The 25,622-nt window shown below is 39.0% G+C and overlaps 1 protein-coding gene and 1 long non-coding RNA gene across 2 annotated transcripts in view; one reads left to right on the top strand and one right to left on the bottom strand.

Moving 5' to 3' along the window:
• The window catches only part of march1 (membrane-associated ring finger (C3HC4) 1), an 88,509-nt gene that overhangs the window by 41,552 nt on the left and 21,335 nt on the right, over positions 1-25,622 (bottom strand). The gene's annotated exons all lie outside the window — the stretch shown is intronic.
• LOC117525571 lies at positions 619-3,579 on the top strand. Its single transcript, XR_004565092.1, has 3 exons — positions 619-722; positions 798-924; positions 3,427-3,579. It is a non-coding gene; the product is annotated as an uncharacterized LOC117525571 (long non-coding RNA).

Here is a 25,622-nt window from a genome sequence, read left to right as displayed (position 1 = left end):
ATTAGAACCATATCATCTGAGTTGACCTTATTGCACAGGATCTTTATTGCATATAACCGCTATTGCACAGAAGGATTTCACATCACAGATATTGTACTGTGATGGATCTTTCTCCAGTATAAGGTCAGAGGGATTGCCTTATAAGTGGGAAGTGTTATACCTTTAATGAAGAAAAGCATTTATAATGAAAAACTAAGTTTTTTTATAGCATTAATGTGAAACAACAGATCTATCAACTGTCTGGTCTATAAATTTTAATAATTTGTTCCAGTTTGTGTTGGAGTGGGTGATTTAGTAGACAAATGATTTGGTGAGCAGCCTCATGGTTTTGGAGGAAAGGAAAAACAAAACCCACACTCAGGTTCCAGATCTGTGTCAGAAGGTGACCACAATATACGCACACCCACACACGTTTCTTTATATATATATATATATATATATATATATATATATATAAACATAGGTGATTATAATTATAAAGTCTATCAATGAGTATTTATACGTGATACCTTGGAGTACTTTCATGCTTAAACACCGACAGGCCCAGTCAGGACACATGAATAATTAGGGTTAACATGATCTGACTTGAACGTGAGAGGGGATGTGCAGTTCTTCACAGGTCTTGCAGGAGTGTGAGAATAAGAGTGCAAGAAGCGAGTAACATGTATCAAAACAGACCCTGTGAAAGGCAGCATCTTAAACGCTCCTAGAACACACCCGTGGTGAGTGCTACTTCTCCTTTTTGCTTTACTGTGTGTGATGCCCGTGACTTTACAAAGTGCTTGCTGTCGCCTCAGCTGTGGCGGGCACTGATGGCGTCTCCGTTTACCGAGCTGGAGGTGCTGACGATCATGTTCTCCCTGCTGGTTTTTGCCCTCTTCACACTTAATGGGATGCTCAATGAGAGACACACAGACTCCAATGGTACAACTATAAGCAAGTACATAAATGCTACTAATGATACTATAAATGTTTGTGTGGTGACTCTGAAAATGATGAACTCATCCATCTTTTTTTAAAATGATGAAATTGATTTTAAAAAAAAGTATTTTTTTTAGATAATTTCATGAGTGCTCTGCTGATTCTTATTTGGACTACAGAGCATTTGGGTATATCTGATTGACTTCTAATTTGATGAACAAGGTAGTGTTTATAGAAACACAAATGTATTTTCTTCTATTTTCAGCAGTTGTCAGTATTTTCAGAGCTTATGACTGTAGTTTTTATGATGTCAAGTAAAAAAAAAATCCAACCCAACCACAGGTTCAAATGTTTTTGCCTTTTTTTTCCCCCTCACCATTGTTGGTCTTCATTTGTGGATCAAACAAAAATCTAAACTGAAATGTTACTAGCGTTCCCATAGCAATGAAATCAAATGGGATTCTTTTTCTCCATTAAATAAACCAGTTAATTATGATGATAAGCCTAATTTTAAATTTCATTACCATTGCTATTATTATTATTATAATTATTTTGTCAGTGTATATGACAACAAAAACAGCTGCCAGCTGCTGGAAAATTATTGTAAAAACACACACTATTGCAGGCACAGAAAAAAAGGGTCAGATTCAGTCACTTCAGCTTGTAATGTGACACAGCATAAGTTCTAAGCCGTCTTTACTAATAGCCAGACTGTCCTTTCTGCAAACTTTTTTCCACGAGTGGGCAGATTCAAACCCCTTCTTACACCCCGTCTGTCTGCTTTCAAATGGCTTTTATTTCATAAACTGGCTGCCTGCCTCACTTGCTGTGTGATCCGTAGAGAATTGTGGCGCAGAGTTCTGGTTCTGTGCTGCATCCTAAGCGGACGTAGCCATAGCAGAGCAGAGCACACGGGAGGAGAGCGCCTGTCCACATTTACCTGCCGCACACGGCACCCAGCTGGGGATAAAGCTGAATCCTTTCCGTGTGTGGCAGGACATTTCACACAATTCAGAAAAACGTGCAGAAATTATAAGCCTGTATTTACAATTTTATGAATGAGATGTGCGTTATTTAGAAGAAGGTCGAGGTGTAAAGCCTGGTTTCCCACCGAATAATAATCCATGAATAATGAGCCATGCATGGGTGTATCAGCAATTATTCAACGAATGACCCACGTTTTCATCTATCACATATCTGCTATGAAGGTGCCTCTATGTGCCTCTCTGTACCCCGAAATGAAATTAGCGCCACGCTCAGAGAGGAGGCTTGTTACCTGAAGATAATGCCTCTAAAAGCCATGAAACTCCCACGATAGTTGAAGAAACCCTCTCGTAGCGTGGCTCATTATTCATCCTTCATTATTCGGTGAGACCCAGGCCTAACTGATTTTAGCCCACAAATCACCTCTCCTTGTCCCTCCCATTAGAGAAACCCAGAGGTGAACTGTCCCCTGAGCGTGGCGCGCCCCTCCCCTTTCTTTCACCATCTCACTGCTTCAGCAAGCAGAGGGGCCTGCAGCTGCCTGCAGGGGGCAGGCAAGAAAACTATTTTGTGGTGGAGATGATTTTTTTTTTTAATGTGCCAATCCCCACGGTGCCATACCTCCATAAATGCCGCCCAGGGCAACTGCCCGCATGGCCCGTATCAAACACTGCCACAGCATAATACTCCCACTGCCGTGAATCATTGTGGAGACTGTGTATAGCCTCTCCCTTCTTTCCCCAAATATAAGCAACATCTCTATAGCCAAAGAGCTCTAGTTTTTTCATCATCTGACCAAAGGGCACACTTCCAGTGTACATACTCTTGCTCCACATTGTCCTGAGTATACTTCAGTCTGGCTTGATGGTATCTTCTGCAGAATTGGAGTTTTTCTTAGTATGCAACCTCACAGTGCATTCCTGTCTACGGCTCTATTGATCATCTTCTTTGAGACTACAAATCCTGACTTGGCTGTCTTGGCAGTTGTTCTGGGGTCTTTAGAGACATCTTTCACCACTTTTCTTTCCAGAGTCTTGGAAATGTTTCACTTCCTACCTCTGCCAGACTTGTTCTCTACTGTGTAACTCTTTGGATCTACTGAAGATACTTCTCACTACAGTTCTTGACACTTGAAAACTGATAACTTTGTATATCCTCCTGCTTTGTGAGCATCAACAATTCTTTTTCTCAAGTCCAATTTCTTTTGATGCTTTTTCAAGTGACAGCTGATGTTTTTATAATGTGTGTACATTGGAAGATCACAGAAATTGCGTAGACCCCCTCGCTGACTGACTCCACTAATTCTACTGTTGCCACGTTAGTCGCAGGCAATAATCATCTGGCCATGTGACCACACTGTTTTCAGATGTCATATTCCCCTGCTAGCAAAGGTATTCTACAATAAATAACTGAATGGTACAAATACATCATCTTTTGTCTGAGAAATTTTTACTGCATGTAAGATTTTAAAAAGTAGAAACAAAACAAACTGAATGTATTTATTGAATTCTTGTTTTTAAGAGACAAAGAGCCAACCACAGACAAAGACACTGATCGTCTGACTGCAAACACAACGCGAGAAAAACCTTTTTGGACCTCAGCAGACTGTCTTCTGACATGTTGATGGTGCCTTATTATGGGTTTGTGTGTGTCAGCTGAAGAGCAGCGCAGCATTCTCTCTGCGTGTGTGTGTTATCAGCAGCTCAAAGGGTGAATGTTGTGTACAGGGAGGTGTGTGTGTACACTGTTACAGGATCCAACAATAGTCTCTTCCAGGATAAACCTCAGAGGAGTGGCCAAGTTGTTATAAAAAAAAATAAAAAAAAAAGCCTCATTAAAAACTTGCTTCACCCAACAATAGGAAGAAGTGTGGCATTTCTTTGCGTGTGTGTGTGTACATGTTTGTGTGAACGTACCTGTGGGACTTCTGGTAAGTTTCTCTCTCTTTGATAAATGAAACCTAAAAGCAACAATAGGAAAGAGATTTAAAGTACAGGTCAGCTTTAAAGAAGGGTTTTTTTGTTTTGTTTTTTAAAAAACAGAAATAAAAGCTGTGCTGTTGGTGTTACAGTAAGGTTTTAATTAGGCAGCAGGAATCAGACGGATCAGTCATTGTTTTTTTTAAGCACTTGTCTACTATGATCTTTAAATTTTCCCAAGAATTTTTTTTTGGTTACCAAAAAACATCCCCACAGCATGATGCTGCCACCTCCATGCTTCCCTGTAGAGACGGTGCCTGGTTTCCTCCAAACATGACGCCTGGCATTCACACCAAAGAGTTCAATCTTTGTCTCTTCAGACCATATCATTTTGTTTCTCATGGTCTGGGAATCCTTCAGGTGTCCTTTGGAAAACTCCAGGTGGGCTGCCACATGCTTTTTTACTAAAGAGTGGCTTCCGGAGTTCCGGGAACCACATGACCAAGACGGCGACTTAGCGCTGTGGCTCCGACACCGTGTTCTTGTTTTTATGAACAAAACCCTTATTAACTGCCAACTTTCACTTTACACGCTGCGTGGGGGTCATGTCAAAGACAACGTCCATGAAACAGTGCGATCTTTTCACCCGCGGACGCAAAACGAGTACCAGAACAACCCCGACAAATCTCCAGGATAGCACGGATGCTAATGCTACTACTAACACGGAGTGTGCTAATATGGCTAGCATCGAAGATGTACTGTCAGAACTAAAGTCAATGCGTTCAGACTTTGGAGGAAGACTCGGTGGTATTGATCAAAAATTGAGCAATATGTCATCCGCCCTCACAACATTAGAGAGTAACCTAACACAGACAATACAAGACGTCTCTGCAAACACGACTCGCATTGAACAGGCCGAAGCCCGCATAGCCACATCCGAAACTAAACAGGAGGAAGCAGACACAACTCTACAAACTGCTCTTAAGCGCATTGCTTCCCTGGAGGCTAAATTGGAGGACGTGGAAAATCGTGGAAGACGTAAAAATCTCCATGTGTTTGGAATACGTGAAGGAGTCGAGGGGAATAGTAGACTTATCGACTATATTACTGAGATGCTACCGAAATGGCTGGGCCTGACGCACTGTTCATTTACATTGGAACGAGCCCACCGCACACCAGCAACAGCCAGACCAGGCCAGAACAGAGCCGTTCTGATCCGGTTTCTAAACTTACAAGAGAGAGAGTTTGTTTACCGAGAAGCAAGAAAACAACAAATCAATCAATCAATCAATTTTTTTTTTATATAGCGCCAAATCACAACAAACAGTTGCCCCAAGGCGCTTTATATTGTAAGGCAAGGCCATACAATAATGATGTAAAACCCCAACGGTCAAAACGACCCCCTGTGAGCAAGCACTTGGCTACAGTGGGAAAGAAAAACTCCCTTTTAACAGGAAGAAACCTCCAGCAGAACTAGGCTCAGGGAGGGGCAGTCTTCTGCTGGGACTGGTTGGGGCTGAGGGAGAGAACCAGGAAAAAGACATGCTGTGGAGGGGAGCAGAGATCGATCACTAATGATTAAATGCAGAGTGGTGCATACAGAGCAAAAAGAGAAAGAAACAGTGCATCATGGGAACCCCCCAGCAGTCTACGTCTATAGCAGCATAACTAAGGGATGGTTCAGGGTCACCTGATCCAGCCCTAACTATAAGCTTTAGCAAAAAGGAAAGTTTTAAGCCTAATCTTAAAAGTAGAGAGGGTGTCTGTCTCCCTGATCTGAATTGGGAGCTGGTTCCACAGGAGAGGAGCCTGAAAGCTGAAGGCTCTGCCTCCCATTCTACTCTTACAAACCCTAGGAACTACAAGTAAGCCTGCAGTCTGAGAGCGAAGTGCTCTATTGGGGTGATATGGTACTACGAGGTCCCTAAGATAAGATGGGACCTGATTATTCAAAACCTTATAAGTAAGAAGAAGAATTTTAAATTCTATTCTAGAATTAACAGGAAGCCAATGAAGAGAGGCCAATATGGGTGAGATATGCTCTCTCCTTCTAGTCCCCGTCAGCACTCTAGCTGCAGCATTTTGAATTAACTGAAGGCTTTTTAGGGAACTTTTAGGACAACCTGATAATAATGAATTACAATAGTCCAGCCTAGAGGAAATAAATGCATGAATTAGTTTTTCAGCATCACTCTGAGACAAGACCTTTCTGATTTTAGAGATATTGCGTAAATGCAAAAAAGCAGTCCTACATATTTGTTTAATATGCGCTTTGAATGACATATCCTGATCAAAAATGACTCCAAGATTTCTCACAGTATTACTAGAGGTCAGGGTAATGCCATCCAGAGTAAGGATCTGGTTAGACACCATGTTTCTAAGATTTGTGGGGCCAAGAACAATAACTTCAGTTTTATCTGAGTTTAAAAGCAGGAAATTAGAGGTCATCCATGTCTTTATGTCTGTAAGACAATCCTGCAGTTTAGCTAATTGGTGTGTGTCCTCTGGCTTCATGGATAGATAAAGCTGGGTATCATCTGCGTAACAATGAAAATTTAAGCAATACCGTCTAATAATACTGCTTAAGGGAAGCATATATAAAGTGAATAAAATTGGTCCTAGCACAGAACCTTGTGGAACTCCATAATTAACTTTAGTCTGTGAAGAAGATTCCCCATTTACATGAACAAATTGTAATCTATTAGACAAATATGATTCAAACCACCGCAGCGCAGTGCCTTTAATACCTATGGCATGCTCTAATCTCTGTAATAAAATTTTATGGTCAACAGTATCAAAAGCAGCACTGAGGTCTAACAGAACAAGCACAGAGATGAGTCCACTGTCCGAGGCCATAAGAAGATCATTTGTAACCTTCACTAATGCTGTTTCTGTACTATGATGAATTCTAAAACCTGACTGAAACTCTTCAAATAGACCATTCCTCTGCAGATGATCAGTTAGCTGTTTTACAACTACCCTTTCAAGAATTTTTGAGAGAAAAGGAAGGTTGGAGATTGGCCTATAATTAGCTAAGATAGCTGGGTCAAGTGATGGCTTTTTAAGTAATGGTTTAATTACTGCCACCTTAAAAGCCTGTGGTACATAGCCAACTAACAAAGATAGATTGATCATATTTAAGATCGAAGCATTAAATAATGGTAGGGCTTCCTTGAGCAGCCTGGTAGGAATGGGGTCTAATAAACATGTTGATGGTTTGGATGAAGTAACTAATGAAAATAACTCAGACAGAACAATCGGAGAGAAAGAGTCTAACCAAATACCGGCATCACTGAAAGCAGCCAAAGATAACGATACGTCTTTGGGATGGTTATGAGTAATTTTTTCTCTAATAGTTAAAATTTTGTTAGCAAAGAAAGTCATGAACTCATTACTAGTTAAAGATAATGGAATACTCAGCTCAATAGAGCTCTGACTCTTTGTCAGCCTGGCTACAGTGCTGAAAAGAAACCTGGGGTTGTTCTTATTTTCTTCAATTAGTGATGAGTAGAAAGATGTCCTAGCTTTACGGAGGGCTTTTTTATAGAGCAACAGACTCTTTTTCCAGGCTAAGTGAAGATCTTCTAAATTAGTGAGACGCCATTTCCTCTCCAACTTACGGGTTATCTGCTTTAAGCTACGAGTTTGAGAGTTATACCATGGAGTCAGACACTTCTGATTTAAAGCTCTCTTTTCAGAGGAGCTACAGCATCCAAAGTTGTCTTCAATGAGGATGTAAAACTATTGACGAGATACTCTATCTCCCTTACAGAGCCTAGGTAGCCACTCTGCACCGTGTTGCCACATGGCATTAGAGAACACAAAGAAGGAATCATATCCTTAAACCTAGTTACAGCACTTTCTGAAAGACTTCTAGTGTAATGAAACTTATTCCCTACTGCTGGGTAGTCCATCAGAGTAAATGTAAATGTTATTAAAAAATGATCAGACAGAAGGGAGTTTTCAGGGAATACTGTTAAGTCTTCTATTTCCATACCATAAGTCAGAACAAGATCTAAGATATGATTAAAGTGGTGGGTGGACTCATTTACTTTTTGAGCAAAGCCAATAGAGTCTAATAATAGATTAAATGCAGTGTTGAGGCTGTCATTCTCAGCATCTGTGTGGATGTTAAAATCGCCCACTATAATTATCTTATCTGAGCTAAGCACTAAGTCAGACAAAAGGTCTGAAAATTCACAGAGAAACTCACAGTAACGACCAGGTGGACGATAGATAATAACAAATAAAACTGGTTTTTGGGACTTCCAATTTGGATGGACAAGACTAAGAGACAAGCTTTCAAATGAATTAAAGCTCTGTCTGGGTTTTTGATTAATTAATAAGCTGGAATGGAAGATTGCTGCTAATCCACCGCCCCGGCCCGTGCTACGAGCATTCTGACAGTTAGTGTGACTCGGGGGTGTTGACTCATTTAAACTAACATATTCATCCTGCTGTAACCAGGTTTCTGTTAGGCAGAATAAATCAATATGTTGATCAATTATTATATCATTTACCAACAGGGACTTAGAAGAGAGAGACCTAATGTTTAATAGACCACATTTAACTGTTTTAGTCTGTGGTGCAGTAGAAGGTGCTATATTATTTTTTCTTTTTGAATTTTTATGCTTAAATAGATTTTTGCTGGTTATTGGTAGTCTGGGAGCAGGCACCGTCTCTACGGGGATGGGGTAATGAGGGGATGGCAGGGGGAGAGAAGCTGCAGAGAGGTGTGTAAGACTACAACTCTGCTTCCTGGTCCCAACCCTGGATAGTCACGGTTTGGAGGATTTAAGAAAATTAGCCAAATCTTGCACGATGGCCAGAGGATCACGTTTGCACAAGACTTCTCGGCCGAAACAGCCTGGACAAGAAAGAACTTTCAACCCGTCATCAAGAACTTCATCGACATTAACGCTTTCCGTGGGTTTCAATACAATCCATGCAGGATTAGAATTCTCCATGACAGTAAGATCCACCTTTTTTCCACACCTAAGGAAGCAGAGGAATTCTACAGGCGACTTCAAGGTTCCACGGAGAACACTGGTGGCGTTTGAACTGAAACGTGGTAATATGTGGATCAAGAATTTCCTGATATAAAACAAACATGTCTAAGCAGGTGATACCTGATAAATACAGGGTGTGTTTTTGTTTTGTTTTGTTTTTCTTATGTCTATATTTTCATTTAAAATATTTTTTGTTTATTTACTAAGCTAAGCTTCAGTAACTCAAGGTTATAGTTGGCAGTTATAATTTGGATATCAATAGCAATATATACAGTATACTGTTATTTTTACATCTTCCATTGTTATACTTATTTCAAGGGGGTTAAGAGACATTAGAACTAACATGGTGTTGGGGTGTCGATGTTGGAACAAGGGAGAAAGGTCATGTTGGTTAGCTTCTCCCCAGTATTGTGGATCGGCATCCTGGGGAACTTCAGTGTTCAAAGGGGTGGGGTTCTCATTCCACTGGATGGAATACCAGGGGTGGGTAAGGGGAAGTTTAAAATATGTTCTGGGTTCAATGTGTGTGTGTATATATGTGTATGAATGAGTATGACTGTGTAAATGTGCACTTTATCAAGGAAAGAGGTATGGTGATTTTTGGTCCTAATCTTATTTATCATAAATCACTAAATGGAAAGTAAAAAATAATATATTGATGCTCTTATTACAAGCTGGAATGTCAGGGGAATGAGAAAATTAATTAAAGTGAAAAAAATATTGAATAGAATAAAGTTGTTAAAATCTAAAATTATTTACCTACAAGAATCACACCTGACTATGCAAGATATCAAAATACTAACCAAAAGATGGCCTGGCCAAGTGTTTCATGCGTGCTTCACTAGTCATGCCAGAGGGGTTTTAATTTTGATCCATAAATCAATACCATTTCAGAAATCCAAGGTCATTATTGATCCAGGAGGAAGATATATTATATTACAAGGTACTATATTCTCTCAAAAGATGAATCTTATAAATATTTATGGCCCCAACTATGACTCCCCATCCTTTTTTGAAAATCTTTTTCTTAATATTTCCACTTCAGATGGAATGTGTATTATGGGGGGAGACTTTAATTGCACTCTCAACCCAGTCTTAGACCGTTCATCCCAAAGTGATAGCACACATATGAAAACCAGGAAGATACTTCATAACTATATGAAAGATCTAAAACTACATGATATATGGAGGATTAGAAATCCAAATAGTATTCAATATTCCTGTTTTTCAGGCAGCTGTAAAAGCCACTCGCGCATTGATTATTTTTTAACATCCGTAGATTTGGAGCCCCAAGTGAAAGAGTGTTGGTATAATAGCATTGTACTGAGTGATCACGCGCCGGTTTCTGTTAAGATACAATTGGGTAAAATAGTGTATAGTCCAAAAAGATGGAGATTACAGACCTTCTTGTTACAAGATGAAGTATTCGTAAAATTTGTAGAAAAATGTATAGATAATTATTTTGACTGTAATAAAGAAGAAACATCCGCTAGTATTAGATGGGAAGCTTTTAAAGCCTATATACGAGGTGAAATAAGTTTCATAGGGACTAGAAATAAAAAATATAACGGAGATTAAATTAATGGAACAACAAATTAAAACTTTAGAAAATGAATTTTATAACACTAATGACCTAGACAAACTGCAAAATTTAAGAATTATGAGAACTAAATACGATAAACTAACAACTGAAAAAGTAGCAAAAAGTTTAATGTGGACGAAGCAAGCATATTACGACCAGGGAGAAAAAGCAAGTAAACTGTTAGCCTGGAGGATAAAAAAAATGCAATCAGACAGAGCAATTCTTAGTATAAAAACAAACTTGGATGATCTAACTTATGACCCTCTAGAAATAAACGATAGCTTTAGGACATTTTATGAACATTTGTATAAATCAGAATGTAACGTGAACGAAGAAATCCAAAACAACTTCCTGGATAAATTACAATTTCCAAAACTGTCAGAGGAAGATAATGAAATATTGGACAGGACATTGACAATTACTGATATAAAAGAAGCAATAGGAAGTTTGAACAGCGGCAGAGCACCGGGGCCAGATGGACTACCGGTAGAATTCTATAAGATGTTCAAAGATAAAGTAGCCCAGCCACTCTTAGACATGTTTAAAGAATCATACAAAATTGGGACCCTCCCAGACACCCTAAGATTAGCAACTATCATCCTCATTTTAAAACCTAACAAACCACAAACAGATTGTGCATCATATAGGGGAATAAGTCTCATGGGATGCGATTTGAAAATATTGTGCAAAGTGCTCTCCAAAAGACTAGAAAGGTGTGTACCCAAATTGATATTGGATGATCAACAAGGATTCGTTCAACAGAGACAAGGCTATCATAATATCAGACGTGTGTTAAATGTATTATATGAGAAACATAATGCTCGTGATACAGCAATATTGTCAGTAGATGCACGTCAAGCGTTTGATAGGATAGAATGGCACTATCTGTTGAAACTACTCCCAAGATATGGAATGGGGGAAAACTTCATCAAATGGATTAAATTGTTATATACAAACCCCACTGCCCAAGTTTTAACTAACAATAACCTTTTCAGACCATTTCATTTACAACGTTCTACTAGACAAGGGTGCCCCCTGTCACCAATTCTTTTCATACTAGCTATGGAACCCCTGGCTATAGCGGTGAGAGCCCAGGTAGGACTCTCGGGAGTCAACATTGGTGGTAGAAATCATTTGATATCCTTATTTGCGGATGACATAATATTCTTTTTAACAGACTTAAAGAACACTATTCCTAACCTGATGAACCTGCTTGAGAAATTTGGCGAATTTTCCGGATATAAAATCAATAATAGTAAATCAGTACTACTGTTTCTTAATGATGAGGACAGGAAATCCCCTCCAATAAAAACCAAATTCACTATCACTACAGATGGGTTCAAGTATCTGGGAGTCCAAATCACCCCAGATATAGATAAAATTGTCACTATAAATTACGATCCCTTGGTAGATGAGGTCACAGAAACACTTGGTCGCTGGTCAAGTTTACCTATTTCTATGATAGGACACATTAATATAATAAAGATGTCAATTTTACCAAAATTTTTATATTATTTTCAAACACTTCCTTTGCCACTACCTCGATCATTTTTTGATAAATTGAACAAAATATTCAGTGAATTCATATGGAACAAGAGGAAAGCAAGACTTCGGTTCAAGCTACTTTATTTACCTTATGAAAGAGGGGGCCTTCAATTTCCAAACCTTCAGTGGTATTATATGGCAGCACAATTAACATCAGCATTGCACTATTTCAGTACAGGCACTCCTCCAGCTTGGGTATCCATCGAGCAACAATCAATCCCAAATTTACCAATAAACAACTATCTATATTCATCTGATATAAAACTACTTAAAAAACAAACAAAAAATCAATTTCTAAAAAACACAATAACTGTATGGTACAATGCCCATAAACTTGTCAAAAACCCTATAACAATATCTCGTTTCTCACCTATATGGAACAATAACCAGTTCATACCAGGTAGGATGGATGGAGGATTCAAATTATGGAAAGACAAAGGCATTCAGACAATCAAGGACCTATATGTAGATGGAAAACTGCTTACATTCAATGAATTGTGTGAAAAATTTCAAATCCCCAAAAAGCACTTTTTAAAATATTTACAAATAAGAAATTTTATATCATCAAAATATAGAGAAAGTACGAATATCCCCTGTCTATCAACAATTGAAGAAATTGCTATAAAACACCAGAAAGGGAAAGGTCTATTATCAAAATTTTACAACCTGCTCATGGTCCATTCTAAAGATTCAACACTAGATAAATTGAATGCTTGGAGGAATGACTTGCATGAAGATATAAGTGAAACTGAATGGAACGAAGCATGTTTAAGAGCACAGAAACAAACAATAAATACAAGACTTAAACTACTTCAATACAAATGGCTAACAAGGACATATATAACTCCTGAAATACTTCACCATATCTCTAATAATATTCCCGACACTTGTAATAAATGTGGTAACTTTAAAGGAACTCTTGTACACTGTCTTTGGGAATGCGCGACAATTCAACTTTTTTGGAAAAATGTAATTCAATGCTTAATGGAAATATTTAATATAAACATTCCACTTTGTGCAAAATTATGTATATTGGGAATATATCCTGATGGCCTATTGAAAAAAAAAAACAAGTGAAACTATTGGATTTTGGACTTTTACAAGCTAGAAGAGTTATTGCTCTGAATTGGAAGAATACTGAAGCCCCTTCCCCAAGACAGTGGATTAAGGAACTTTCAGAATGTATAGGTCTTGAAAGACTGACATATATAGTCAAGGGTAAACGAAAAGATTTTGTTAAATTGTGGGAACCATATTGAATATTATATCTATGAAATAGGAAATACAGAAGTCATCTCTACATTATTATTATTATGCATTTTCCTTTTTGCTACTGCTGAATAGTGATATTTGAGTGGATTGTGATAAATTGCGCAATGTAAGGTTTATATGTGCACAAGTATGGATGTGTATGTGTGTGTGTGAAATGTATTGTTCTTCTTGTATATTGACATGTTCATATTGTCAATTATTCATATTGTTATATCTTTGCAAGAAAATTTAATAAAAATACAGGAAAAAAAAAAAAAAGAGTGGCTTCCATCTGGCCACTCTACCATACAGTCCTGATTGATGAATTCCTTGTTGTGAAAGTGTAGTGACACGGACCCACAACAGGGGGCGCAAATGAACGGCGAATAGATGAGCCAAAAAGTAACAATTTAAATGTTGTGAAACGTGCACAACGAATATACAGACAACCTCAGGAATATAATTACAGTCAAATTACAAAGGTGACGTGTGGGCAGGCTCGAGGATAGAAGACGTCTGTCCTGAGATGAACCGGAACCACACGATTTCCTCCGCCACCGAACCCAGAGAATACTGGAGCCGCCAAGTCCCGAATTCCCAGGTGATCACCGTCCCCGACTGTCGGATCTGGTACTGCTGGCGAGAACAAAGACAGTCAAGTGTGGGTGTGTGTACACCCAGTAACAACAGCGGTGGGAATGCCACCTCCACCTCTCACTCAATATGCTGATGTGTTTGCAGTGATCCCTCAGAGAAAAAGAGTGCCGTCCTGCACTCACTCAGCTTCCACAAAACAAGGGACCGGTACGCCTGCAAACACTCACAATGTACAGATTACAGATAAACACAAAAAGGCTGAGGATATTACCTACAATGAAGTACGATATCTCGGCAACGAGGTGGAGATGACGTCTGGTCTTTATGGAGTGTGATGATGAAGAATGAGTGACAGCTGTCACTCCCGGCTGTGTCCGTGGCGGCAGCGCCCTCTCGTGCCTGAAGCCCGCACTTCAGGCAGGGCGCCCTTTGGTGGTGGGCCAGCAGTACCTCTTCTGGCGGCCCACACAACATTCCTGCAGAGATGGTTGTCCTTCTGGAAGGTTCTCCTCTTTCCACAGAGCAATGCTGGAACTCAGAGTGACTATCGGGTTCTTGGTCACCTCCCTGACTAAGGCCCCAGATGTTTCAAGAAACTGATGGGGTCACGGAGCTTTCCAGGATAATAATATTCTGTGACATGCTAACAATGAGGTAAAAGCAATTACATCTATCAGCAAGTTAGTAAGAGACACAGTGGGAACTGCAGGAACTCCAAAAACAGCACACCTGAGCTCAATTTTGAGCTTCATGGCAAAGAGTGTGAGTACTTATGTGCATGTGATTTCTTAGTTTTTTTTAATAAATTTGCAAAAATTTCAAAAAAAAAGCTTTTTTCACATTATCATTATGGGGTATTGAGTGTAGAGTTTTGAGGGAAAGAAAATTAATTTAATCTATTTTGGAATCAGGCTGTAACATGACATGGAAAAGGTGAAGTGCTGCTGCATACTTTCCGGATGCATCATCGGTGTAAAGTCAGCGCAAGTTTTATGCATGTGCACTCATCTGCATAAGACTGGTATCCACCTTAAAGATAAACACAAGTTGAACATGTTCTTTCCACTGATGACTCTGACTACGTCCATATGGATGCAGGTATTTTTTAAAAATGGGATTTTCTAGCTTTGCTTTGAAAATCTCAATTCACATGGAAAAACATAACACAATGTAAAGTGCTGCCAAGAGCATGCCAAAGCAACAGGTGGCAATGCTGTGTTCACATGTTGTGTGCATGCAGCAGACAGTAATCTGGATGTTCCGTTGTTTTCAGTAAGATTATGACAGAAAAATTCTGCCACCTGTGGCTATGAGTCTGGCAACCAAACACTTACCACCAAAAGTTAAAAACTGTCCATTGCCTCAGTAACAAGAACAAATCGGATGATGTGTTCTTTTTAACAAGGAGAAAAGATGGACAGCAAGAGATGGCAGCCACAACCTCACTGTTGCAGAGCCGGAGGTGAGGCGTTTAGTGAAGGTGGTAAACTCCAGGAAGACCCAAGGACCTGATGGCATCCCTGGAAGGGTGCTGAAGGACTGTGCAAATCAGCTGGCTGGAATGTTCACAAAGCTCTTCAACCAGTCTCTAACACCACCTGAAGTCCACAACCATTATTCCTGTTCCCAAAAAGACCACCATAAACAGTCTAAATGACTTCCGTCTAGTTGCTCTCACTCCAGTGATCATTTGACCTGCACCAAATTGCGTACAGGAACAACAGGTCAACTGAGGACAGCATAACCACAGTATCCACAAAACTGACACACACCCGGAGACATAGGGGAGCTATGCCAGGCTCATTTTCATAGACTACTGTTGAAACCATCATCCTTCCAAACTGGTTACCAAACTGTCCATCCTCGGTTTCTCTCACTCCATCTGCCTCTGGTTAAATGACTTCCTGACTAACACCCCTATTCCACAGGGCACTGTTCTACTACAATTGCCCCTGATCCAAAAAAGTGCTTAATCCGGCTTGCCCCCCTAACAGGCTGGTTTATAAAGTGCAGACATGGCAACCAGCCCGAAAACAAAAGTAAGGAGCTGTCCATGCTGTCTGGCTGAGCTGAACTATACCCTCCATCAGTACTACAATAAATGCTGCTTTTGTCTTCAAATTGTTACCCTGATGAGGCACGATCAACTACATTTCAAGCTGTACTCACTAGGAATACCTCGTTTAAAGAAGTCTGACTGAAGCTGTTAAGACTACGAACATCCAGACGTTGTCACGCACTAGCGACGATGGAATTTTTGAACAGTTTGAAAATTTCACCCCAATTTCAAAACTGGTGCCGATGATGGCTGTAACTACTACGTATACCACGTTTGTTCAAGAATGACAAAGATGGATCAAGAACTTACTATGATGCTTCAAAATGCTCCCCAATTTGCTATTTGGGAATAAAATGCTTTGTGGAATAGAGTGGGCCCCCACATCCCCTCAGCACTGAGCCTTCATACAGCCCCATCCTCTACAGTTTCTACACCCATGAGCGCACCCCCCACTCACCCAAGCAATTCTATTGTAAAATTTGGGGACAACACAAATGTGGTCGGGCTAATCACGAGAGGAGATGAGTCTACATACAGAGATGAGGTGAGGAGATTAATTTCACGGTGCAGTGACAATATCCTAGACCTGAACATCATGAAAACAAAAGAAATCATCATGGACTTCAGGAAGAACAGCCGATATACATCAAGGGGGTCACCATGGAGAGGGTCCCAGTCTTCACGTTTCTAGGACTGCACCTGGGGGGGGTGACCTGACGGGGAAAGTGAACACCACTGCGCTGATCAAGAAGACACAGCAGTGGCTCTACTTCTTGAGGATCCTCAAGAGCAGCAACATGGCAGAGAGCCTGCTGGTGTCCTTCTCCCTGTGCTCCATAGAGAGTGTACGTCATATTGCATCTCAGTGTGCTTAACCAGCTGCACTACAGGAGAGAACACAGTGCTCCATAGGGTCAGCAACAAACACCACAAAGTCACTGGCTGAGCTCTCCTCTCCCTAGAGGAGCTCTACAAGTCCCACTGCCTGAGGAAAGCCAGCAGCATTCTGAAGGAGACATCCCACCCTGTACACCACCTCTTTGGACTGCTGTTCTCAGGCAGACATGACAGGCCAACAAAAACAAGCACAAATAGAAAAAAAACAAAACAGTGTTTATCACAGGGCCGTCACTGTCAACAATGAGGACCTAAGAACACCTCTCAGTTATAAGGCAATCCCTCTGACATTATACTGTATAAAGATCCATCACAGTGCAATATCCGTTATATGAAATCCTGTGCAAAAATGATCCTGTGCAATAAGGTCAACTCAGATGATATGGTTCTAATGCAACTGGTTTCTACCGGCGACTCTCTCTCACACACACACACACACACACACACACACACACACACACACACACACACACACACACACACACACACACACACACACACACACACACACACACACACACACACACACACACACACACACACATACACATATATATATACACAGTGACTTTCAAAAGTATTCGGCCTCTGGGTACTTCGTGCATTTTAATTTGTTTATGCCATTTCAAATACAGAAAAACAAAAATTTCTAAAATTACAACCCCAATTCCAATGAAGTTGGGATTTTGTGTAAAATGTAAATAAAAACAGAATACAATGATTTGCAAATCCTCTTCAACCTATATTTAATTGAATATACCACAAAGACAAGATATTTAATGTTTAAACAGACTTTTTGTTTTTGTGCAAATATGACGTTTCATAAAAAACTGGGACAGTGGTATGTTTACCACTGTGATACATCACCTTTCCTTCTAACAACACTCATTAAGCATCTACCTAGATTTGATGCTTTGGTGAAAGAAAATCCTCATCTATCCCACTTCATAATGGAGAAACTGCACTCAATTTCATTGTATCTGTTACATATGTATCTGTATCTGTTACAATATCAGAAATCATCAACAGTAGCGACTACGTTTCCACTTGGGACTGGCTAACAATCATCTCCTCACACCTTCAGAGTTTGTTGTAGTTCAAATTCCTGAAAAAAACTGTACATGTTATTTGGGGTATTATACATTAAAGGTTACCAAACAGACATGGATTAACTTCTTCCCATGGATCCTTTAACAGCTCGACTGAGCTGTGTTTTAGCAGCACAGAACATATGTTTGTAGTATGTTGCATTTTGGTATTTGCCACCATTTAGCTGTCTGCATGGACAGGTTTTGGCAGGTGCTACAGTGGTGTCCTGTCAGATTTCTAAACTGCTGCAGCATAGCTTCAGAAATGCTTTTACATATTTAATTGCAAGCTTCCTGTTGTCCTCGCTATTAAATTGGCACAATGGCCGATTGCTGGGTAGCGCCACCTGTGACACTGAACTGGAATAAGGAAGTTCAGAAAAAGAATGAATGAATAATGACTTATATAACATACAGTGTATTTTTGTTGTTATTAAAGGGCATTATGTGTACAAAAGTGCATTTTAGAGCTGGTTTATTTGCAGACTAGGTGATAATTCTGCGTAATGTGTCCCCCCTGCCCATGATTATAAGCGCCACCTCAACAAAACTTGCTGTAAATACCATATTTACTTTTGCGCTTATGAATTGGCTGAAGTAACCTGTAATTAACTGACATCCTGTCCAGAAGTGGAACTTCCCACTAGTCCTTGGGTCCATTAGTCCAAGTCCTCGTATTAAGGACAGCATGTTGAAGTTGTTTTTACATTTATGGTAGGCTAGATGCTGTACTAAAGTAGGTTAAGTAATGCCAATTAAAAAGACCCATTTAATTATGGTGAATGACCATTATTTGTTGATTTTCAATTCAACAGATTTATAGACAACAGTACAATTAAAAGTGATTAATGGTGTTTGTTTAAACAAAACTGGATCTGCTTTGTTAGCTATTTGAAAGTATTACATTTATTTGTGAACTTTAAAATCAGTTTGGGGTTTTAATACACCATCAAATAATATAAAGTGGTTAGGACTAGTGGACCCTGCACAATAGGGCAGAAAAAAAGTACGTAACACCGGATAGAGGGACTGTGTAGGATTCATTAACTGCGTATCTGAATCTGGAGGGGTGTAACCGCCACACAGTAAACACCAAATGACCATTAAATCTGCCGCATAAGCTCCACTCTAGCGACACCCAGTCCAGTGTACGGAGGTCAGTGGTTTATGCAGTCAGGAGGCTATAGGCTTCAGACATACAGGAAGCTTCAGACATATGGAAACAGGTATTCAATGGGGAACAACATTCATATGATTGCCGTGACAATCAAGTTTAACTGAACCGAGATCACAGTTTATGTCTGATTAATTTATCTTACGGTTCAACAGCCTGTTGACATGATCACTGCTCATCTTTCATTTTGGGTCTCTGATGGCTCATTGATTTGGGGGGGGTTCCTGACAATGCTTCCTGATGATTCATCCCCGTGCTGGGGTGAAGAAATAATAACTGACTTTGCATTATAACCATGTTAGTCATTTAAATTCAGAAGTAATGAGCAGACATGGATTCGATTTACTGAACTCAACACTTATTTTAGCAACAATAAAGTAAAAAATTATGACATGAAAGTACAAGAGCAGCAGATTTGACGTTCAGTTTCAAAACTGTTTTTCCATCTTGCCGTCACATCGAGTAACTACAAGTTTGTGGGGTTTTTTTTTTTTTCTTTTTTTGCGGAAGTGTGTAGATGGAACTGCCATTCTCCGGCTTTGAGCTGACCTTCATCCTCATCGCCTTCTTCGTCTTCTCCCTCTTCAGCTTGGCTTCAGTCTGCACTGAACCAAACGAGGACAAACCAGGTGCGAAACCCTCCTCTGCTTTCAGATATGCATGGATAGACATCAGCCAGTTAACGCTACATGTGATTTATTTTTTTCTCCCCTCCACCAGAAAAAGAAGTCATTGAAGCAGAAAAATCATTTCACAGAAAACAGAGAGTCATCACCAAGCAAGCCAGACAGAAACCGTGAAGTCAAAGAAAATTTTGATGTGCTGCAGGATTTTTTTTTAATGTTCACATCTTCTTACAAATGAAAAGACTGAAGATGAATTATAGTTTCATGAATTAGAGCAGTGGTTTCTATTTACTTGATGAAACTTTTCTGATATACATTTTCTCCTCTCCTGGTCACTTACTGGTTGTGTTTATCTTTTCAGAAATGGCGAGTTAATCAAACTTGAAATGAAATATTGTTCATCCATTTTCTATACCCGCTTACTCCAGTTAAAGGCCCTGTCACACCTTGACAATTTAGCCTGTGTATGCTGGCTGTATTAAAAATGCTGGCGTACGTCTAATAAATTAATGCAGCTGTCACACCTTTATGATTATCCAGCATATGCCAACAGCCCCATTTCCACCCAGTGATTCGGGTCGGTATACGGTGTGGTGGGGTTCAGAAACAGATTAATTTAACATTATTTTATTTTTATTAAAATTTTTATATTGGTGGACCATTTTCATTGTGTACAGACTGCTGATGAGTAGACCGGCTGTGGTAAATGCTGGCGTGAATGAATGTCATGCTGTGGCTCTTTAAACTTTTAAAGCACCGTCATAGTCATCTGATCAGGTCATCACAGACCTGAATAATGAAACGCTGTGATGATTTAAAGCGCCAGTTGTGCATGATCAAGTGTGATCTGAATGAAGTGCTGTGTGATCTGTCGGTGTGGTGATCACCGACAGCGATGGTACTTTAAATGTTTAAACAGCGCATTAATCAGGTGTGATCACACCTGATCGATCAGGTTGTCTGATGATCACATCGACAGCGACGACACTTTAAAGAGTTACAGCCCATTAATCAGGTGTGATCACCCTGATCGATCGATCAGGTCGTCTGATGATCACACCCCAGCAACAGCGCATTAAAAGTTTAAATCATCACAGCACTTCTGTGTGATCACAGTGCTCACCGGCATCCTCTGAGAAACACACCTGGAGCAAAAAACCACAGAGGGACTTGCTTTAAAACTCTACTTTTCCAGCCTCAAATTAAAAGTATTTTCAGACGTTATTTTCAAAAATCAGGACCTTTATGTTGTATGGCTGGGGGGCCTGGCTGCCTTTTTGTTTCTGTCTTTTGTTTTTCCTTCCAGGTGGCTTGCATTTGGGACTGAGTGGCTGTGTTGCTGAGGTTATCAGGACCTCACCCTGATCACCTGCGGCTCGTCAGGACTCACAGCTGAGGTGCATCTATATGGATTGGAACATGGTGGCATTTAAGACTGGAGTATACAGTGTGTATTTGCCAGAGACTCGACCTTGTGACCAGACGGGTGAGATCGTCGTCTCGGGAGCCATCTCATCATCAGTGGATGCAGAGAACGTCCAGGGTTTGATGCACGGTCTGTGAAAGAGGAGGGGGTGAGGTCTCACGCTCGTCAGCACACTTCCTGAGGTACGTTAGATTTTGTGACTAACATTTATACAGTCAGTAAATGTGGTGTCCCTCACACCTTTTTATATTGAGCTGTATGTTAGTCATGTATCGGCTTCCACTGCAGTGGAGTTTTGTGAACTGGATGTTCCATGCCTGCAGGTTGGGAAGCTGATTAGTAATCAAGCCAGGAAGTGTTTGCTGTTTGTACACCTTTAAGTGTTCTCTCTGTGTGTAGAGTGTGGACTCACATAATGGTTCCTTCTTTCACAGACTCGGTTTGTTGCGGCCACCTGGGGGGTGTCGGCGGGGTCCTTGGGTCCGAACAGCTTCTGGCTCTGGACCGTTAGCGCTGCTGGGAGCGCACCACGCCAGACCGCACCTTCTGTTATTTTTGTATCACTGTTATGTATTAAATTCAGTTAGCCTTTGTACCGTGCTCTGCTTATTTCATACTGGGTCCTTCAAACGCTGGTCGGTTCTCCGAGCTGCGTCCGACACATAACACTTTATGTGGATTCATGTCAGTCTGTGATGGCGAAATGGACTGAAATGAACAGGTCAGATTTACTCCGTGTGTGAATTAAATAGTCTGTCTGCATGAGGACTGCAGGTTTCAGCCAGTCAGTGGCCAGCATTAATGGACATATTTAGACTTATGAGTAAATTACAAGAAACATGTGCCAACAATCGCATAACTTACCTACAATTTATGCCCTGCATGTGTGGGACGTATGAGTCACATGCTGGCATACGTTGAAAATGTTCAGCATGCCCAAAATGTTTTGAGGAGCTCAGCTTATTAGGAGGTATATAGCGAGCTTCAGCATGTTTCAATGTGCTCTTAACTTATGTCAGCATTTTTTAATACAACTGGCATACGCTGGCTAAATTGTCAAGGTGCAACAGGGCCTTAAGGGTCACGGGGGGCTGGAGCCTATCCCAGCAGTCATGGGGCGTGAGGCGGGTACACCTTGGACAGGACGCCAGTCTGTCGCAGGGCCAATTAAATATTGTAGTACTTTGTTATATGCCATTTTCATTTTTTTGGAGCTGTAGGCTGTAATCAAAATTAAACTAAAAAAAAATGTTTGAAACATTTCAGTTTATACGTAATGATTCTAGGAAACATCTGCCAAAAATATTGAACTTTTTGGCAATATTATAGAAAAGAAATGTTTGCGTGTGTGTGTGTATATACATATATATATACATATATACACACACACACACCTTAGCATTATCTTATTTTTGTCTTGTTTTGCACTGCATCAGACAATTAAAAATAGTGCCGTTAATGATGTTATTGTTTGTATTCTAATATTTATTAAAAATATGCTTCTTATTTTTAAATTTTAATGAATGTATTTATTTATGGGGGACATTTTTATCACTATGGTAATGAAAATGCTATCAAGCATTTTCCTGAATATCGGTATTGTTTGTACTCTAATATTCATTTAAAAAAAATGCTTCTTTCTTTTGGAGAGGGGCATTTTTCCCACTATGGTATTGAAAATGGTAGAGTATTTTGCTGAGGATCTAGTTTGAAATTCTAGTATCATGACAACCCTACTGTAGACTACAGCATTACTGAAAATTAATCACTTATTTAAGAAGTGTGTATATTCTGAGAGGCAGCGGTGGTGGCCAAGAGGTTAAGTGTGCTCGTCTCCAATGCTGAGGAGTTTCTGGTTGAAACCCACCTCTTCTCATTCTCCATGCTGGCATAAAACCTGCACCAAATCAACATGCAGATCCACCTCAGATCTGCTGTGGTGACCCCGAGTGAAGAAGAGAAAAAACCAAGGGAGAATCTGAAGGGACTTACTTTTATATATTCTGAGAGGTATTTACCACCTTGCAATACAGACAATAGCTCTATTCGGTGCTGCACCTTAAGACCACGGCCACCCTGTGGACAAAAAGTGCTACACCCAGTGTGACCAATCGAACGGAATCAGGCCCCTGGTACAGCACCGGCTTGTGTCATCATGGGACCTAATGAATGAATTATTTGGCACACAAAACAATAACAAAACATCTCAGCAACAAACCTGTGTGACCGAAAGGGCGAGGGCAGAAGCAAAGCTGCTTATAAATACCCATCCCTTATACCATAAAAATAATAAACGTATACACACATATATAGATGCATGCACACACAATTTCATAAACACACACACACACATATATATATATATATATATATATATATATATATATATATATAATTTCATTTTTCATTTATTTATTTATTTCATTCATTTAAAAGAAAAAAAACAAAACAGAAAAGCAGGAATAAAGCATCTCCATTACCAGAATGAAAAGGAGCAGAGAGAAGAACAAGTCTTATATTTTCTGCCCCTTTTTACAATACAATCTTTCAATATCCAGCGTCATTTTTCAACACTATTTAACAGATTGTATTTCTTTAACTTGTCACATACCACTGACTTATTTCATAATTATGACCATTATTAAAGAGATTACATCTCTGACAGGTTACATTTTTAAACTTAAAACATTTTATACATTATTAACAAATTACATTTTTTTTTTACTTCCTTACAGCCCACTATTTTATAGTTTCATACTTACTTAATACATCTAGTTTAATACGTTTTTTAAATAATTTAAGCGACCTTAATTCTTTAATTTCTTTGTTGAGATTGTTCCATAATTTTACACCATTTACTGCAATACTCCGTTCTTTTACTCTGGTTCTGTATCTTGGTTTTCTAAAGACTTCTATTCCTTTCAGTTTACAACTACTTACTCTTTTCTCAAACATATTTTGAATGTTTGTTGGTAAAGCATTTTTATTAGCTTGGTACATTGTTTGTAATGTTTTCAAATCGACCAAATCACGAAATTTAAGTACCCTATACTTAATGAACAATGGATTAGATGGATCTCTAAAACCACTGTTGCTAATCACCCTTAAAGCCCTTTTCTGCAGAATAAACAAAGGTTGTATATAAGTTGTATATGTTGATCCCCAGATTTCTACACAATAAGTTAAATATGGGAAAATCAATGAATTGTACAATGTTAATAAACCATAACTATTTAATGAATATTTTACTTAAAACAGCAATGGCTTTCGCTATTTTTCCTTTTATGTAATTTATGTGTGACTTCCATGTAAGATCTTCATCAATTATGACTCCTAAAAATTTCATTTCTTTTACCCTTTGTATATCCATTCCATCTATTTGTAATGACACGTTATTTTTTTTTGCTCTGTCATTAAACAATATGAAATTTGTCTTATTAATATTTAGTGACAGTCTGTTTATATCAAACCAATGCTTAACCTTTTCCAATTCTGTTTTTATCACTTGTGCTACTTCCTGTATATCTGATCCAGAGTAAAACAGCATTGTATCATCAGCAAATAAAATGCTACCAAGCACATTAGATACATTCACAAAATCATTGATATACAAAATAAACAGTTTGGGTCCAAGTACTGATCCTTGTGGTACTCCATAAGCAATATTACACAATTCTGATTTGATATTATTTATCTGAACAAACTGTTTTCTGTTTTCTAAGTAGCTTTTTACCCACTGATGTGCAATACCTCTTATTCCATATTGTTGTAACTTGTGAAGCAATCTTGAGTGGTCAATAACATCAAAAGCTTTTTTCAAGTCAATAAAAATACTTACAAAATAATCCTTATTTTCTATTGTTGTTGATATTTTCTCTACTAATTCCATAATTACCATAGCTGTCGAATGTTTTGTTCTGAATCCATACTGAGCATTATTTAAAATATGATGTTTCTCAGTGAATTTATCCAACCTTGTCACAAAAACTTTTTCCATAATTTTAGAAAACTGTGGAAGCAATGATACTGGCCTGTAATTAGAGAATTTATGTTTGTCTCCATTTTTATATAATGGGACTACCTTGGCAATTTTCATTTCATCTGGAAAAATCCCTGTTGACAGAGACAGATTGCAAATATAAGTAAATGGTTCAATAACAGTTTCTATTATACTTTTTACAGTCATCATGTCTAAATCTTCATGGTCAGTTGATCTTTTGCTTACACAGTTTTTTACAATATTTCTTATTTCATCTTTTTCCACATTGTCCAGGAAAACACTATTGACCGTATTTACAAGTGTATGTATATACACATACATATACATATATATATATATACATACATACACATATATATATACATACATACACATACATACATATATATACACATACATATATACACATACACATATACACATATACATATATATATACACATATACACATACATACATATATATACACATACATATATACACATATACATACACATATACACATACATATATATATATACACATATACATACACATATACACA

Source organism: Thalassophryne amazonica, chromosome 15 (genome assembly GCF_902500255.1).
Source record: "Thalassophryne amazonica chromosome 15, fThaAma1.1, whole genome shotgun sequence".
Taxonomy (NCBI): domain Eukaryota; kingdom Metazoa; phylum Chordata; class Actinopteri; order Batrachoidiformes; family Batrachoididae; genus Thalassophryne; species Thalassophryne amazonica.
This window is presented reverse-complemented; position numbering and strand designations above follow the sequence as displayed.